Genomic DNA, 15,941 nt, shown 5'->3' on the forward strand with positions numbered 1-15,941 from the left:
GCCACTACCCTTGCCTTCCGACGACGGACAGGCTTATTCTCCTTACACTTCGCCCATTTGGTCCTTGAGGTTGTCACAGACATTCTCTCAGACAAGCTGTACTTGCTATCTGGGAGTCTAAAACGCTGATGGAACTGATATTCGGGTGACACTCAAGTCAAGTGGACCCAATTTCGGCGAAGTCCGGACGGTCTGTGACAGCCAAATCCTCTGCTTGCACCTTCACGATGGTGGGACTTTTAGTAATCCTGGGTATAACCTCCATGTGCAAGTACATGGTGGGTGACCACCCAGGTGTGAACCAACGTAAGCAGGGGTCGAGGTGTGGCGCCCACACCACATGGAGGAACGCCGCCCCTCTATGTTACCAGGCAGTACTAGGTGGTAGATGACTCTCATCAACCGGTGAAATACCACCACTTTGCTTATTGGAGGTTTGAAATGATGGAACCCATGTTTAGTCTCTAGAGCTAAGTTCCGGTCAACCTTTCCCTATCTCTTCCATCATGCAGTATGATTGATGACTTTTGAGGTTATGATGAACGTCGTGGCGAGATCCAATATTCCTTACATTTCGAGGGTACAGCTCTAAAACGGTGTTCGCAGGCCGGCCGCTAGTTAGTACACCGGACTGAACCTATTGGTAACTCTCTAGGAAGCTTCCGGATCAGCTAGTGTATAATCTTGCTGCCTCTACTCTGCCAGATAGTGACTGGAGGGAGTCCGAGTAGTGTGTATGCGGGGAGCATTGTCGAGGCCACGTTATGTCAAGGATCTGGGTATATTCTTACCACATGTACGCCATATCCAAAAATTTCATTACTTCATACAGCATGTCCCACCTACTTTTTCTTACTATTGAATACACCATGAATTGTCAAACTAATAGAGCAAGATTATCTGCGAAAAGATCTAAACCTGCCAAGGACTTCCTAATTCATTTCACAAATATACGTGGTCTCAATTCTAATCTCAACGATGTCCATTTCCACTTGCAGTCTGCCAAACCCCATGTACTTTTTCTGACAGAATCTCAGATATCGGTTGATTCATCTACTGCTCATCTCAGATGCCCAAATTATTCGCTGTATGATTCTTTTCGCCTCAAAGGTGGTACTTGTGCATATGTCCGTTCTGATATTCCCTGTCAGAGACTTGGCAATTTGGAATCTCCTCTCTTTGATCTTCTCTGGCTTAAAATCTCTCTACCTCATTGTGTCAAATTCATCTGTTGTCTCTACCGTTCTCCCAACTCCACTAATCACTTGCAGCTCTTTGACTTCCTCTCTTTGCAACTTGACTTTCTCCAGTCCAACTTTCCTAACAGTGAAGTAATTTTCCTTGGTGATTTTAATGTTCACAACTCCAGCTGGCTTCCGTTTTCTAGTCACACCGACCCAGCAGGTCGAGATGCTGAGGCTTTTGCAATTACTAATGACCTTGCACAGATTGTTCATTTACCTACAAGAATACAGGACAATCCTAATCATACAGCCAATACGCTTGATCTTTTTCTCACAAACAACCCTTCTAAGTACACGGTCGAAGTGAGAGGTCCTTTAGGCACTTCAGATCACAACTTGGTGATTGTCTCTTCTCCAATGGAACCTTTATCTCATGGCTATTCCCAACCACGTGTTGTTTGGCATTACAAGAATGCAAAATGGGATGACCTGCGAGACTTCTTTTCTTCTTTTCCTTGGTCGGATTACTGTTTCAAAACGTCTGATGTCAACGTTTGCTCAGATCGTGTCAGTGAAATTATTCTTGCAGGAATGGAATCCTTTATCCCACACTCCACTTTAAAATCTCGTCCTTTATCTAAACCTTGGTTTTCCAATAAATGTGCTAAGGCTGTCCAAGAGAAGAATGTTGCATATCGTAATTGGCTTGTTTCTAATTCTTCAGTTTCATTTTCTGCCTACACCAAAGCTCGCAACAGTTGTAAAGCAGTTATTAACCCGTCCAAACTAGAGTTTGAACAGGCTAAGAGTAGAAAACTTGCTTCTTGCCCTAATGGTAGCCGAGCATTCTGGTCTCTTGCCAAAGCTATTGGCCGCAACTTTTGCCCATCTTTGCTCCCACCTCTGTCCAAACCAGATGGTTCTGTTGCCACTTCAGCCAAGGATAAAGCTGACCTGCTAGCATCCCATTTTTCTTCCAGCTCATGTATTAATGATCTTGGTAAAACACCTCCCACCATTCCCAACACGCTCCATTCAATGCCTCCTGTGGTCTTCCGTCAAAAGGATATCAGAAGGATTTTGATGATTCTTGATGCTAAGAAAGCTCCAGGTCCTGATGGTATTTCTCCACTTGTTCTCAAAACCTGTGCTCCTGAACTTACTCCTATTCTTTGCCGCCTTTTTTCACTTTCTTATTCCAAAGGTGTTTTTCCTTCTGCTTGGAAATTTGCTCATATCCAGCCAGTTCCAAAAAAGGGTGACAAATCCCTTCCATCCAATTATCGTCCCATTGCAATTACTTCTACTCTTTCTAAAGTAATGGAGAAATCAATTAACCGCCAACTCTTAAACTACCTAGAAACCTTCCGTCTGATCAACGATCACCAGTATGGATTCCGTCAGTGTCGATCCACTGGAGATATTCTGGCTTATGTTACCCATTTATGGACAAATTCAATGGAAAAGTTCGGTGAAACACAAGTAGTTGTTCTTGACATCTCAAAGGCTTTTGATCGTGTTTGGCATAAAGGTCTTCTAAACAAACTTCCATCTTATGGTTTGCCAACTGTTTTTAGTAATTGGTTATCCAGTTTTCTCTCTGATCGCTCACTGAGGGTGATGGTAGATGGCTCTCTGTCTTCTAACTTCTCCACTAATGCCGGTGTCCCCCAAGGTTCAGTTCTTTCCCCCACTCTTTTTCTCTTGTATATCAATGACCTTCTTCCATTGACTGGAAATCCTATCCATAGTTTTGCCGATGATAGCACATTGCATTCAACTTTCCATTTTGAGAAACCTTGTCCTGCTCAATCAGCTTCAACTTCTCGAAAATCTGCTACCAATTCCTTAAATGCCGATCTTCAGGTAATTCTCCAGTGGGGCAAAGACAACTTAGTTGATTTCAACCCTTCTAAAACTCAGTCTTGTCTTATATCTCGCAAAAAGGATTCTTCTACTCCTATGCTTATCTTTAGTGACACTCCGATTTCTAGGCAAAATGATATATCTCTTTTGGGGATTACCCTGACTTCTAATCTCTCTTGGCACAAGCACATTACAAATATTGCTTCCTCTGCATCTAAAAAACTTGGTTTTCTCTTTCGCTCTCAGCGTTACTTTTCTTCCAAACAGCTTCTCACTCTATATAAATCGCAAATTCGCCCTGCCATGGAATATTGTTCCCATATCTGGGGTGGTGCCCCCAAAACCTCTCTCTGGCTTCTTGATTCCATTCAGAAGAGGGCAGTTAGGTTAATTAATGATTCATCTCTAACAGAGTCTCTCCACTCGCTTTCTCATAGACGCACTGTTTCTGCTGCATGCCTCTTCTACAGATACTTCCATGGGCACTGTTCTTCTGAATTGGCTTCTATAATTCCTGCTCTCTCTTTCAAAACAGTCCGAACACGTGCCGCCACCAGCCAACATCCATTTACTGTCCAACTTCAAACCCACAGAACCAACTTTTCATCTTCCTCATTTATTCATTCAACTGCCGTTTTCTGGAACAACCTTCCTTCATACGTATTTCCTGAAAATTACAATCTACAGAAGTTCAAGTCCAATGTCAACAAATATCTTCTTTCGTCTTCTTAACCTCAAACCCAAGCACGGTACTAAGTACTATAGGTTCTAATACCTCTCGTGTTTGGGGTTCTCATAAAAAAAAAAATAAATAAAAAAATTTGCATACGGGCCACTACCCTTGCCTTCCTCCGATGACGGACTAGACTTATTTGCATACGGGCCACTACCCTTACCTTCCGATACGGACAGACTTATTTGCATACGGGCCACTACCCTTACCTTCCGATACGGACAGACTTATTTGCATACGGGCCACTACCCTTGCCTTCCTTCGATGACGGACTACTCGGCTGTTCTCTTCTATCATGAAACTCCTCTAACTTTTCTTAACTTACTGACTGTACTTAAACTTATCTAACCCTTCACTACTCCATCTTAACTTTATTAGATCTCTCCTAACTGGCTGACAGGACAGGACTTATCTAACCCTACACAACTTATTACTCCATCTTAACTTTGTCAGAACTTTCTCAACTGCTGACCTCAGTCGTTATATAACCCTACACACTTGCTGCTTCATCTTAACTTTGTCAGAACTTTCTCAACTGGCTGACTTTTTCGTATCTTGGCTACGCGCGCTCTCTTTTTGTTGTCCGAACCAGTGTACCGCCCCTTTGTGTTGGCCCACCTTCGCTCAGAAATTTAACCAGTCGTACTTCAATATTTAAATTTACATCCCGACTATTCGCTAGTGTGGGTTTCCCATGCTATGTCCATCCCCGCTAGATTCAACCTCCCATTTTAATATCACTTCTCCTTTCCCAGGCCGTCTGTTCTCTTTTGAAATAGGCCGACATTCCTACAGATACGTGTTACTAGATTCGCACCTTCCATAAATTTCTTCGAGACCATCTATTGCAGACTACTAGACGCTAGCCCTATTGTTTTGGACACAGTATTAGTCCTGTACTCACTTCCTGTTTGTCTCCGATCAAAGGGATACTCCGACTAATTCCGCTCACCTTTCATTGTTCTCGAGCGACCCCCCCCCCCCCTTTGTTGCCTATTCACCGATGGCTCTGCTACCCGTTTTAGACCTTCAGATTTGTTTAAGGTACTTATAGCTGAGTGTTTATCCATCTATTCGTAGAAATTTCGTGCAGTAATTCTCACGACTCTCCCCCTTCCCTTCGATTAGCCTTCTCCTTAATTTAATCATCCCCATATTTTTAGCGATCCACTTTGTTCAATTTATTTGATTTGTTATATTTTATTTTACAATATAAGTAATCCTGACGTATCCTTTCTTATTAAATTCTCAGTTTGGGAACGACGATCTGTTATCTTTATATACAATTTACTTGTAAGATTTTACATCTTACAGAATAATAAATCTTTATTTGTCCTACCAAATTAGTAAGGTTCTCTTATTTTAGACCCTAGGTAACTTTTTCTGGCACATCTACAGTATGTCAACAGTTCAATCACACTTCGACTACTTATATAAGTAAGAAATGCCTCACGGATGTGGACGTCAAGTTCAGTCCTTTCACGTACCAATGCATACTTTTGTGTGACCTAAACACCTTTCCGAAATAACCCCTGCGTTCTCATTTCTTGTGACAACTCAATGTCTGTCAGAATGACCGCGATGCTGCCTCAGTGTGCTACCTGTCCTACGGAAGAATCCCGACCCTATTTTTAAGATTGATCGCGTCGAAAAGATGGTCTTTGGAAATGATCCTGAAATGCAGCCATCGCATTCTTTTCCTTATGGCCCAAAATAAACCTACAATAAAGTTTCTTTCGACCGTAAGTACAGTAGCAATAACAGGAAATGCGACACGCACGACACTAAGAACAAAACTATACCGACAGCTTTTATACCCTGTTTCATAAAGTATGATGTCGCCACTTGGGTCGCTGCTTGCATGTGTGCTAACACTTTTCTAAGCCCGAAATTTCGATGGTTGATCTTTCTTTCTTTCTTTGTAGTAATCATAGCTTTTCACCATCTAAATCAGCATTGGCCAAGTAGATGGCCGTGATGTGACGTCAAAGTCAGGGGAGACTAGGGCTTGAACAACAAGGGTAAGGGGAAAAAAATATATATATAACTATAAATATTTAATAAAACAAAAATATATTAATATACTCAGTGTAACCGTAGTACCATTATCTAAAAGTTAAATGACTAAAAGTTAATTATCTAAAAGTTGAATAAAAGTTAATTAATTGGTATTAAAATTGGTATCAATGTTCAGTATAAGTACCAATTTACCTGAACCCATTAAAAACAAAACAACAACAAAAAACCTGCTACCTTAGCGGAAAACGGGAACATGCCTATGAGAAACTTATTTCATTAAACTTCAGTAAAAAGTAAAGGATATACATGAAATAAACATTTATAAAAGCAAAGAAATTAAATGCTTTGCATAGCAGTATCACAAATATATTTTCCTGTTTCCTCGTGTGCTATACATCAGTCTTTAGCCCATTTGGTTTATAAACTGAATTGAATTCCGCCTTTTGTAATGGGGGTTCAGTACTCGCTTCATTACAGCAAGACAATTTATGGTTGGAAGATCATTTACCAAACTGCTTAGTTTTGATTTCATGGAATAATATCGTGGCCCATTACTTTGAAATAAATTACTTCTAGACTAATTTCTTTTTGATCTAGGCCTACGTTTTGTATGGGGTACCTATATTTTTGCATTTTGAGGCTTCCAGTAGAGTAAAAAATCAGTTTTTTGCCCTTTCCGAAATGAAAGTCCTTGTAGAAACGACAAAGAAATGTACAGTATATATATATGCTACCTTTGGAAAAGGACAAAAGTCACTCGACGAGTTCGACAACTGTGCAGTGTAAACAGAGAGCTAGTGAAAAAATGTTGTTAATGTTTAATGATTGTGATTGGGAACGGAGCCTTTCTCTGGAACCCCTACGCTTGATACACATTCTAGATATCACCTAACATAACGGTTTGCGGACTGAATTCAGTGAGAATCAAGTAACCAAATTCTTCATTTCAGTAATGAAATCATTTGAAGTCCTTGCAATGATTTTTGTTTCTTGACTGTTTCAATAAATTAAAAATTATAAATATTTCATGTAATTTTCGGTCAAATTACATTTCGAAATATGTATAATTCTTTCATTATTATTAATTATTAATTTACTTTAAAAATCTGACTGTTCATTAGTATTAGTAAACTTTCTAACCGTATATCCAAATAATGCCACCAAATATTTTAAATAGAATTTGCAAACAACTGCCATGTTCAATTAGCACAAGGTGCGTTTATCATGGATTATTAAGTTTATTTATTTTATGCTATATATATACACTATATTGCGAAAAGTAAATGCACACTTTCTTGCTTCAAGGAACCGTTTTTTGATACAATATTTGATAACTTGCCGTCCTCCCCATCTTCTCCTTAATTTCACATTGTATCCGAGTTGGTAGATTCAGAACTAACTTTCAATAAGCGGAAATTTTTGTCCACTCTCCTTCAGCATAGCTGTCAATTCAGCTAATGATAATGAGCGTTAATGAATTCATTCCAAAGATGTTTAGTTGGCAGCCAACTAATTCATTACAGGCCGTGATTTATGGCACAGCGCATGCATGCGCTAAAACAAAAATGGGTGCTGAACTGTCAGGAAATGCTTATATACTGCGTGGCATTCCCTGTTACAAGTATAAGCTTGACCAATAACTCGAGCCCATACCATAAGTATGTATATACGTAAGTAGGCGGAACCAGGAACATTTGTTCAACTCCTTCGTGTAAATCTACAGCATTCACACGGAACACTGTGAGTTAGCAATTTAGAACAGGCAAAATCCTGAAAGCCTCCACAACTAAGCCTCCAAAGCCTCCACAACAAAGCAACCCTTAACTATCCACACCAAAAGACGGAAACCTAACCCAAGGGTGCAGAGATCCCGTACTCAGGGAAAAAAAAAAAAAAACGCAGGCCTTCAGGAAAAAAAAAAAAAAAAAACTCGGGGTTATACATCTAATTTCCCTCAGCCTTTGTTTAACCCAAACAAAAGTAAGAAATTTGGACAATCCTAAGTCACTAAATAACAATTAAGGGAAACTAAAACTATAACACCACCAGTATGTAATTCATATTTACGCTCAGCACATAATGTATACATAAAAAAAAACAGAGAGACAGAATATCGGATGGAAGCAATTGGTGTTTGTCCAATAGATCGGCGTCTTTCAAAAACAAGAGATGCAAAGTTCTAGAAAGACGCCGATATATTGGTCAAACACCAACTGCTTCCCATACCATAAGAAACAAACAGTTTACTCCTTCGCTAAAATTTGCAGCTGGTTCTACATGTTACGGTAAATAGTTTCTTCAGCATCCTCCAGACCCAAATACAGCCGTCAGATCGGAAACGCTGCAGATCCAAACTGTGATTCGTCATTGCATATAACAACTTTCCAACGTTCAAAGGAGCAGGTACGATGGACTATGCAAGTATGTGAACGTGGTGAATTACAGGCTGTGATGTTTGGTTTCTGTGCTGCAGCTCCCTTAGTATTTAATGAGGATTGATGGGTGCAATCAAGCATCTCTGAAGGAACTCTGCAGGAAGGAGTTCTCTGGGCCACCTTCGCTGGGCCTTAGAACTGCATCTCTAATTAATAGAAATCGCATATACTATACAGTTGACTTAAATTTTTGCAATATCTAAAAATCCTCTGATATGACAGCAATAAATCCAGAGCTAAACAACCAAATACTCCGACTTGAAATTTAACTGCAGTCCGTCACGCTTGACTTAAATGCAAATGAACTCTTTTCGTACAAGTTACATTTGTCAACAGATGAACTAGAAATGGCATCGCGACTATACGGTAAAGAGAACAAGCAAAAGAGGCAGTGCCCTTGTATAAAGGGCCTTTATACAAGGGGGAAGAATATTTGACATTCCATAATCTGATATTTTCTATACATCAAAACCATGCCTTTTCGCAGCCATGTGCGAAGAATTTGTTGGTCTGAAGGTTCCAAAACAAATAGTGCGATTAACACTATATGCATTAGTATTCTGATCTTCTTCACTAACAGACAAAATTTCTAGCACAAGAGTACTGGATTTTGAAATGGATTTAACGGGATTGCTTGGAATCCATTTATCATCTCCAGACCCAAATCTCATCTTAACTTGGAGACAATAAAAAAAAAGCTGAAAACATATTTACCTTAGTATTTCTTTACATCAAAAGGATACGATCCAGGTTTGGACTACCCAAACCTGGACTATGTTGTTATTGGCCCACGGGGTGCGAAAAGATCTTGCTGAGTTCACGCCCACAACCAAGATTTAAACTGAAAATGCTAACAATCTTCAAAGCAATACTATACGTATTTTAACTCTTTCAAGATAGACCCAGAGGAGATTGTGAAAACAAGCAACACATAGAGAAAAAAAAAAATGAAGGAAACCTACACACATATCCACCACAGATCCACATCAAACACGAAATTGAAGTAACAGTCCTCCATTTTGCTAACCGTGCTTTAAAAACACAGACCTTCTCTGCAAGTGGATACTCAGTCGCCAGTCCAGTGGTTTATAAAAAGTTCTTTTTAACAAAAGAAAATAGTCATTATTTTACATACTGAGGAAAATTTAACCCAGGCTAATTTAACTAGGATACACAAAAATGCTATCATACTATGTATGCATGTACCGGATGTATTTAAATAATTTGCTTTTGCTAATCGTGTAAATGTAAACTATAATTACAAATTGTGTAATCGACCTCGAATAAAGCAAACATGCCGTGCTCTAACCAAGGACGCTTGTTTTGCTTTTACCTTAGTTTGTAGATAACATCCTTCTATCCAAAGAACGTTCAGGAAGGAGAATAAAGAAATAATAATAAGAAGAATACCATTCGCCTCCCAGAGGAGGGCACCTATTATTATTATTATTACTATATTTAATATTAATATTAATATTATTATTATTATAATATTTCCACATCAGTAGGCACCCCTGGAACAGCTTGGTTCGGCTTCCAGTTGATTACATTGATCAGTGGTGGGGGACCTCTCAGTGATGCTACTGGTCCTCCATGCTAGCATCACTATGATCCAAATCATACAGCCTAAATTTGGGCTGACATCATTGTAATCCAGCATGTTTGCCGTGAGCTGCGATCCTTGGAAAATCGGAAAAGAGGATCTTGCTGGTTCAGCTTCAACGCCTCTAAACAGATAAACAAACAATTCCTCTAAACAGATAAAAATCCCTGAAGAAACATGGTGCCTGATTTACACCACTTTTCTTCGGTCTACCATCTTCTGGAAATTCAAATTCAGATCAAATTAATGTTCAACAAACCGCCAAACTGTGCATAAATTACGCACAATATACGCGCTTAAGTACATTAATATAGAGCAGGTTCTTTGCCTATTCAATATCTATCCAAGGAATCTCTTTGACATCTTCAAGAAGCAGGTACTAAGTCGATTCTACCATGGTTAAAAACCATGGTAGAATCATCAAATCACAACAGCACTGAGGAAGAACAAGTGGTTCATAAAATCTTCAAAAATTTCCCTTCACTTAAATCTTACTCCAACCTCTGTGTCATGCGATGTTCCTTTCAAGAGCTGAAGAAAGAATCCTTAGGCAAATTTATCTTAACAGATTAAGAGTGGCAAAATTATGTTCAAGAAGCCAGCTTTCTTTGGAAGGAATTAGTGCCAATATATTTCATGATAAAGAAGGCGCCCAAGGATATCGTCTTGTTGTTGTTATTATTATTATTATTAAAATCAGTTTATTTCCCAAGGAACCTTGGGTCACCCTGGGACGGCTCTGTGCTAGTAGGGTGTGAATATTTACAGACTAAGGAGCGAGGAACACATGTACAATAAACATGCGTGTTCGATCCGAGACATTTACAGGATTAAATATACAAAATATACAATAACATACAGATATATAACTGCATGAAGACAAAAAGTCTTTGTCAAATACAAATAGGCAAGTTAAAAAAAAAAAAAAAAAAAAAAACGTCAGTCATGTCCAGGAGCAGGTTAAAATCATAGATTCATTACCGAGTAGCAATTCTTGAGTATTTCCTTCCTGTAGACCTTCTCTTCACAGAACCTATCAGGGTGAATCCTAAATTTATTGAAGATCCGAAGACTGAAAACATGTTCCTCAGGGAATCAATGCTTGACAGCTTAAGACGCAAAGGGAGACAGGAGTGGGGGTGCTCCCCTCTTGCCCTCCTCGGGCCCGAGATTAATGTGGATACCGATGGAGCATCAATTCGCTACATTAGAAGCAGTGAAAGTGCGAGGGCATATTTTGTCATGATGATATGTCTCCAGAGATTGGTGCCCAGATTTTCTTGTAGGATCGATCTTGATATAGTTAGGTGGTAGCCTACCACCCTGTTCATCCATCTAAGCAATCAGTACTCTAAACTGAGATATTTGTGAAGGTATGAGGCAGGGCAGATAGTCAAATTTCTGATGCATAGACAGGGATCGGCGTAATATATCTCAGAATGTGCCGAACAAGCAGCGCTGGCTGATGCACACCAACGAGTTCCTGAGGCACTGCCCAAAGAGCCGCGTACGTCTTCTGCCTCATCCTGGCAAAGTGAGGCTGAAAGGTGAGCCCAACATCCCAAGTGAGACCAGGGTCAGTATGAGAGGTCACGTTTTGCACCGGCTCCCCACTAACAAAGATTTGGATATTATTTTTGACTCTCTTCTTGGTTATCGTCAGTTGTGCTGATTTGGAAGGGCTCAGATGCAGCCCAATTGTGGCAAGATAATTTTCCAAGCTCAATATCTGCCTAGAAGCTTGTTGGTTGATATCATGAATTTGTTGATTATGATCTGAGCTCACGTAGAACTTCAGATCGTCTACGTAAGAGACAAAGTTATGATTCTGTTCAAGGAAAGGCTCCAAAACTCAGGATAGCTGACAGTACGTTTCCTTGCGGGATGCCTCTTGAGACGTCAATAGTTAACTGAAAGTCATTGTGGGTCACAGACACGTGTCTAGGAAGTAAAATAGACTTCAAAATTTGAAGTAAGGTTTCTGCCAGGACGAAGTAGTGTTTCAGAGCAAAAAGAGCTGGTAGGTGTATTGTCTTAAGCCGATTTAATGTCCAGGAATATGATATCAATCTGTGATATGGTGTTAAGGGTGCACTGAATTCTGAAGAGGGTATCAAGAAGACTGGTAGTTGTCGATCTCCTGTGCAAAACAGTATGCAGGTACTCGGGCCTGTGTGCAGAGCAACGCTGGGCAATTGTTGGCTGAATTACTTTTTCAAAAATTTTGAGTAAAGAACAACTGATGGAGATTGGTCCCAGGTCCTTAGGAGATTTGGGTTTCTTGATCTTTGTAATTGACTTAACACGGTAATTTCTCCTAATTGAAGGAACTATTCCAGATTGCATGATTTGTCTTAAAAGGTTAAGGAGAAGGTCAGCTATATATGAGCTGCAAATTTTGATAATAAAGAGTGGGAAACCATCCGGACGCACAGTAGCTTTGTTGGGTAGTTCAATTAGTGACATCAATTAGGGTGTCTCTAGTTATTTCAATTTCAGTCAAATGTGCTCTAGGTAGCCAGTCCTCCCTCCTGCGAAAGAAAGGAATCAGAGTCAAGAAAATCTGCCTGCAGCAAGCCGAACTGTGCCCATTCCTGGACAAGCTTTTGGTCAATGGCTAGATGATGATGATGATGATGCGAAAGGATCCTTCTACCACTCTTCAACCTATCGAGAACAGCTGGGTCAAGGATCTGCCTTTTCTTTTTTCAAGAAGCATCTCTCTTTCTTAAAGATGGAAAGGTCTGAGGGAAGTTATGTTTTCTGCCATTTCCGGTAGGCCTTCTGCTTCCTGATGAAAGCTGTCTTAGTTTCCTTATTAAAACCCCGATTCGACCTGTTACCAATCCTGGTAATCCTGGCTGCACCACGTAGTGCAATTAATTTCAGTTGGTCGGACAAGAGCATAATGGCATCCTCCAACGGCTCAGAATAGAGACGTCCCCAGTCAAACCCAATCCTACTTTGACGTTGTTCTACTTTGTTGTTCCTACTTTGACGTTAAAAGTAGGGTTACCCTCAGCTATCCGCTAATTGCAATCTTTGACAAAATCTTCCGTCACTCTGCTGTCCCTGAAATTTGGTCTATGCATAGAATAATTCCAGTTAGTATTAGTATTAGTATTAGTATTAGTAACGGCCGCATGGTGCAAGAAAGCCTATGGCTTATGCTGCACCAGCCAAAAAAAAAAAAAAAAAAAAAAAAAAATCCGAAAAAAACAATGATAAAAACAAAAAAAAAAAAAAATAAATAAATAACTAAATAATAAATAAAAAAAAATAAAATAAAAAATAAATAAAAAGGAAATTAAACCTATCATCCTATGTGCTTCCCTTACCCGAAAGTACTATCCAGATGCCCTTTGAATTTCCCCAAACTGTCGAAGTTCCCAAGGTTGTGCTTAAAAAACACTGCCGTTTCATCTGCATTTCGAAATGCATGCATGAGAAACTTGAAGTTAATATCCCCTAGAGCAACCCCCAATCAATTAATTTTAATTGATTGGGGGTTATGCGTCAAAAGATAGCTTTACCTTCATCTTGTCTGCAGTTCCCACAGAAGATACTCCTAGCTTGAAACACTGAACAGATTATTAATACCAGCTTTATTTATCTCGCAGTAGCAGTATTTGATGCAGTACAAACTCAATGCAGTACCTAACTTAGCTTTGCAATAGCTGCTGTGGAATACATGGAATATTTTATAATTTTCTTGAACTGCTTCTGTTAGTTAATACACATACTTCGCAGTAATTAATGAGACAGCTCGGCAAGTTTAATTGGAATACCGCGAGGAGGGATAATATCAGCACCCCATCTTTACAGCTATTTTTGTTCCCTTTCTGGAAGGCATAACAAAAACTACACAGTATTTGTTATGCCTTCCCTGTATCCTGAAACTCTCAGGCCTCAACGAGTACTTCTAAACTTAACCAGCAATGAGTTTTCCATTTTGCAGAAAAATATAGGGAAAAAAACCTTATCTTGTACTGCAAATTCTTCGACCTCGCCATCAACACTAATAAATCAAAATATGTTAACTTCTCTCTCTAGGTTATAGAACTCTTGCTCTTAGCCATATTATTGATGACCACCATCCCACTCCTTCACCTTTTAACCTATTTCTAGGTTTTGACTCAAAGCTAACAGTTTCAGCCTCTTTTCTTTGCTATGCTTCTGATTGTGACCTCTATGTCTTTTTCAAAAAAATTCAGAGTATTAGGTTATTAAAGAGCATTATTATTATTTTCTTTCTAATGAATCCCATCTCAGAGTATGCTTTCGATAATGCCTCATCCGTATGACATCTAGTCAACGTATTTTTATACAAAATAATCTTTATGTGTGTGTATATCTGTTATGCAATTTAGTTCGAGCTGAGTGAATGCTCTGTTGTCCATCTCTCGTAGCGCTGATGAATAAATAAAGAGCAATCCAGTTAACGGTGCGTGGAGAAACAATTTTACATGTAAATGCAATAAAAAGTGCATGAAAGAGTAAGTTACCATTAACAAAGGAGGGTCCAGTAAGAGAACGTGCTGCGGATAACAGAATGGAGTGAATGACGTCCACTAAGCCTTATTTACTTTTATTTATTATTTCAGAGTTTGGCATTCTGCCGCTCCATGTACTTGGCATCCGAAATCAGTGAACACAACACTCCCACCAGACGACTACGCTATATTGTTTCCCTCGTGCGCCTGCGCCTCCCGATAAGTTTCGTAGACCCTAAAGCGACGCCTGTGACGAATCCATCGCACGCAAATCGATGAACGGCTGGAGCTAGGACAGATTCATTCCCGTGCACACAACGGAGTGAGGTCGCCAGCTACTGACGTGAGCTCCTGATGAGGAACTTCATCTTTGAAGAGATGTGTGACTTTTTCCCCTTAAACGAAAAGTGATCACTGTGCAACTTTTGCCGGAGGAGAAATAAGAAGACCGAACCATGACCTTCCTCTTTCTGTATCTCTGACAGTTTTCGCTGCTTTCCATGGAAAAGTAAATAGTGCGATCACTGCGATGGTGCATGTGCTATAGGTGCATGCCCAGTGCTGACTGAAGCACTTGGAGGAAACTAGACATCAAAGGTAAGAAAGAGTGTTTTCTGTATACCTTTATATTACGTTTTATTCTTGTTCTGCTTTAGGTTAACAATAGCGCTCTCTTAACTTCCTTTTGAAAGTCTATGCGTTCGAGAGCCGAAGTTTATCAGCCAAGCTCTCAGAAAACACGCCACGAATCCCTGGCATTGCTTTAGAGACTTGCGGGTGAATGTAGCACGGGCAACTTTTAATCAAGTGTGTTATTGCTTAGCGGTTGCGAATTTTTTCTACGCTGATCGCTATTTGTACTTTTGCTGATTATACACAAAAACGATGCATTACAACATGGTATTTCTTATAAATGATAGATGAAAAAACATATATATATTATCGCAAAAATCAAAATATATACACGGCTGTTTTATATGGGCAAAGGCTATCCATTTTTTTAAAATACACAGCTAATTAGAAGTTTAACAAAGCATCAGTTTCCCATTTTCTGCGAAAAGCCAAAAAACTACTGTCGTGTGCGGTTAAATCTCTCCATCTGCAACTGGACGCTGGTATCCACTTAATGTGATCCAGCGCATTTAGGCGAAAGTCACACTTCCAGTTTTATAAACAAGCTACTATCTACTGTACAGCTGCATCCCCCCCCCCCCAAAAAAAAAAGAGAAACACGTATTTATAGAGATAAGCGTTATTTGCATCAGATAAAACCACCCTCCTCCTCTTATGCAAATATAAATACTAATTTAAGGTAAGCGCAGCAACACCCGAAACACAACAATACAATAACAATATTTTTAAAAACTATGGAATTACAAGGGAATTAACCACATTTCATGTTTTTATTTAAGTGAATTTATGTCTTCTTTTCTAATGATGTGTCGAAATAATCTTGTGGTGTTTCAATATACAAGTACGCTTTACGCATGCGTATCAGGGTCCCATTTAGATTAAAGCGGTAATTCTATTTAATGAAGGAAACGAGTTTAAAGTTCAGATAAAATATTTGATGTATTCAAATATTTAATAATCAACTTAGTTTTGAAT

The 15,941-nt window shown here is 39.4% G+C and overlaps 1 protein-coding gene across 1 annotated transcript in view; it reads left to right on the top strand.

Moving 5' to 3' along the window:
- LOC150088299 (uncharacterized) overlaps positions 1-15,941 on the top strand; it is a 344,867-nt gene that overhangs the window by 158,440 nt on the left and 170,486 nt on the right. Inside the window, exon 3 of the mRNA XM_090369452.1 lies at positions 14,445-14,930. The gene's annotated coding sequence lies outside the window, so the exon portion shown is untranslated. The remainder of the gene's footprint in view (positions 1-14,444; positions 14,931-15,941) is intronic.

The sequence above is a fragment of the Mastigoproctus giganteus genome, chromosome 3, assembly GCF_048544385.1.
Source record: "Mastigoproctus giganteus isolate SK-2022 chromosome 3, ASM4854438v1, whole genome shotgun sequence".
NCBI lineage: Eukaryota > Metazoa > Arthropoda > Arachnida > Uropygi > Thelyphonidae > Mastigoproctus > Mastigoproctus giganteus.